The sequence below is a fragment of the Triticum dicoccoides genome, chromosome 6A (genome assembly GCF_002162155.2).
Source record: "Triticum dicoccoides isolate Atlit2015 ecotype Zavitan chromosome 6A, WEW_v2.0, whole genome shotgun sequence".
Classification (NCBI taxonomy): domain Eukaryota; kingdom Viridiplantae; phylum Streptophyta; class Magnoliopsida; order Poales; family Poaceae; genus Triticum; species Triticum dicoccoides.
Window position 1 is genome coordinate 612,506,930 of NC_041390.1, and position 2,522 is coordinate 612,509,451.

Below are 2,522 nucleotides of genomic sequence, written 5' to 3' on the forward strand. Positions count from 1 at the left end.
CCCAATTCCTTCTTCAGAAGAGGTCCTCTTCTTCTCCTCCCGCTTTGCTCTGTTTATCATTTTGAACCCAAATGACATTATCATCATTCATTACATAAATAGTACTCTCTAAGTTTACAAATACAAAGTGTTTTGAATATTTCAATATGGACCATATACGGACTAAAATTAGTGAACAAACACATTAAAATGTGTCTATATACATCCGATTCACCAAAAAATTAAAACATCTTAAATTTGTGACAGGAGGAAGTAATATTTACATGCTACATTTTATACTTATAGAAATACACAATTCCATGTTGAATCTAAAAATCTTGATTTCTTGTTAATCTTCTTCTTTCGTTCCTCTTTGCACAGTTTATTTCATCAGATAGACTTGTCCCTTGTTCTGTTACAAGTAGGCACGCTTTGGCGCCAGGGGATCAACGGGCAGAGGCAGGTGGCCCTTTTTCTGCAAGCACGTCACCGTCTCATACAAACTTTCCCTCAGTGGACTGAACTCCAATCCCAGCCCCTGAGCCTCCGGTTGGAGAACTTGTAGGGCTTCGCCATTGGCTTTCCATCGTCTTCGCACCTGCCATGCCACCCCAACAAAATCCACCATGAGCAACCAATCAAATAGGTTGAAATATAAGGTCAATCGATATGGCCATCGATTATCATACGTACTTGGCGGTGATGTGGTACTGCGAAAAGAGCTCGCTGAGGAGCTGGAGGAAGTGTGTGCGATGCAGCACAGCGCCGATGCAGAGGTAGCGGCCGCAAGCCTCGGGATGCTCATAGACAAGGACGTGGGCGTGGGCGACGTCGCGGGCGTCGGTGTAGGCGGCGACGGCGTTGGGGTAGGTGGGCTTGGCGCCGGTGAGGTAGCGGGCGACATGGCTGCTGCTGAAGTTCTGCAGTGCACACGGAGATTGGTAAGTTCAGTTCAGTCGTGACGGGGGAAATGAGCTTGTTCTTACGCCTGTGCTTTTGCAGAAGTCGTAGTCGCTCCAGGTAAGTACGCGACCCTTGCAGAAAGCCTGAAACTTCAAGAAGTAAGCAGAGTAGAGGAAGTGAACTGACGGGGTCGTTGGATACTGGCGAGGCGACGTGGAAGACGCCCTTGCAGCCGCGGAAGGCGGCGCGGAGGCCGTCGTAGTCGAGGACGTCGGCGCGGCACAGGGTGAGCCTCTCCTCGGCGCCCTGCAGGGCCAGCAGGTGCGCGTTCTTGCGGTCAGCTGCAGAAACCACTCCAGCATTAGATGTGCTACATAATTGGGCAAGATCGATCATGGAGCAACGCACGGTGTAAGTAAACTGTGACTTACCGGGGTCCCTGGTGGTTCCCCTGGCGCGGTAGCCACGGAGGAGGAGCTCCTTGACGACCCAGGAGCCGATGAAGCCTCCGGCCCCGGTGACGCAGACCAGCTCCTGCTCCGGCCGCCGCTGCTTCATCTCGCCGTTGTCGGTGGCCTTGTCAATCGACGGCATGGTGGATTGGTGTCTGGTGACCACGGTCCACGGTGGTCAGCCGATGTGTGGATGCTAGCTTGCTTCTTACTAACAAACTACACTGGCTAGCAGTACCAGTCTGCGTTTGCTTGAGGCTGCTGCTGATCAGTGGGTTGAGTTTGTGTGTTCTGTCCGGTTAACGCGCTCCACTATTTATACTGAAAAAAGTAGTGGCACCGTTGCACGACAGCACAACAAAACTGCGATGCGATGCAATACTACCTGGGCTGCACTGCGTGTGCGGGAAGTCGAGGGGAGGCTGCAGCTCGTTTTGTTTTGTTTATGGAGTGATACAGCCAGCCAGCCAACGACTGAATATTCAGCGGCGCGACCGGATGGGCGGGTTTGGGGCTCAGCCGACATAGGACTAGGAGCACGGCAGATTCCGTTTCCGCGAAGCGAATCCTTCCTGCTGCCACGGAAAGGTCCACCACCTCGCGCGTCATCGTTCCTTCCATGACAAAAACTATGCTGGTTTTCTCCGCCCAGTATGTCTTGGACTTGACTTTCCCTTGTGGTAAAGGTGTATATGTGTTTGTTTATAGCCACCGTCACGTAATGGGTCTAACTTTGTTAACTCTTATAGTGTAATTTGTCCGCTAAAAGAACCACTAGAGGAGCTACCTGTAGTAGCCTAAAATATTTTGAAGGGGATGAAAACTGATGCTACTTTTGATAAATCGGGTACTTGGATGAAAAAATGTTAAATGAGGCAATTAGGATGAAAAACAACAAAGTAGGGGTAAAAAAATTAAAATTCACTCAAAAATAAATTATGATGTGATAAGAATATTGCAAGAGAAACATCCGATCTATTTATAATCAATTATGACAGTACAAAAACACTAGAGATAACAAAAAAAATATCCCAAATGATAAATGTCACACATGTGGCGCGAAGCAATTCAGTCCTGACGTGTTTTACAACTAAAAAAGTTGCCATTCAAAAAAACCAAAGAAACTGAAACTTGCCATCTGAAGAGGAAGTTGTCAGTTGCCATCCTCGTGTAAACTTGCCATAAAAA

General features: G+C 48.4%; 1 pseudogene; it reads right to left on the bottom strand.

Annotated features, from left to right (window-relative positions):
* Positions 1-394: 394 nt before the first annotated feature.
* LOC119316122 lies at positions 395-1,476 on the bottom strand (annotated as a pseudogene).
* Between the last annotated feature and the right edge of the window lie 1,046 nt (positions 1,477-2,522).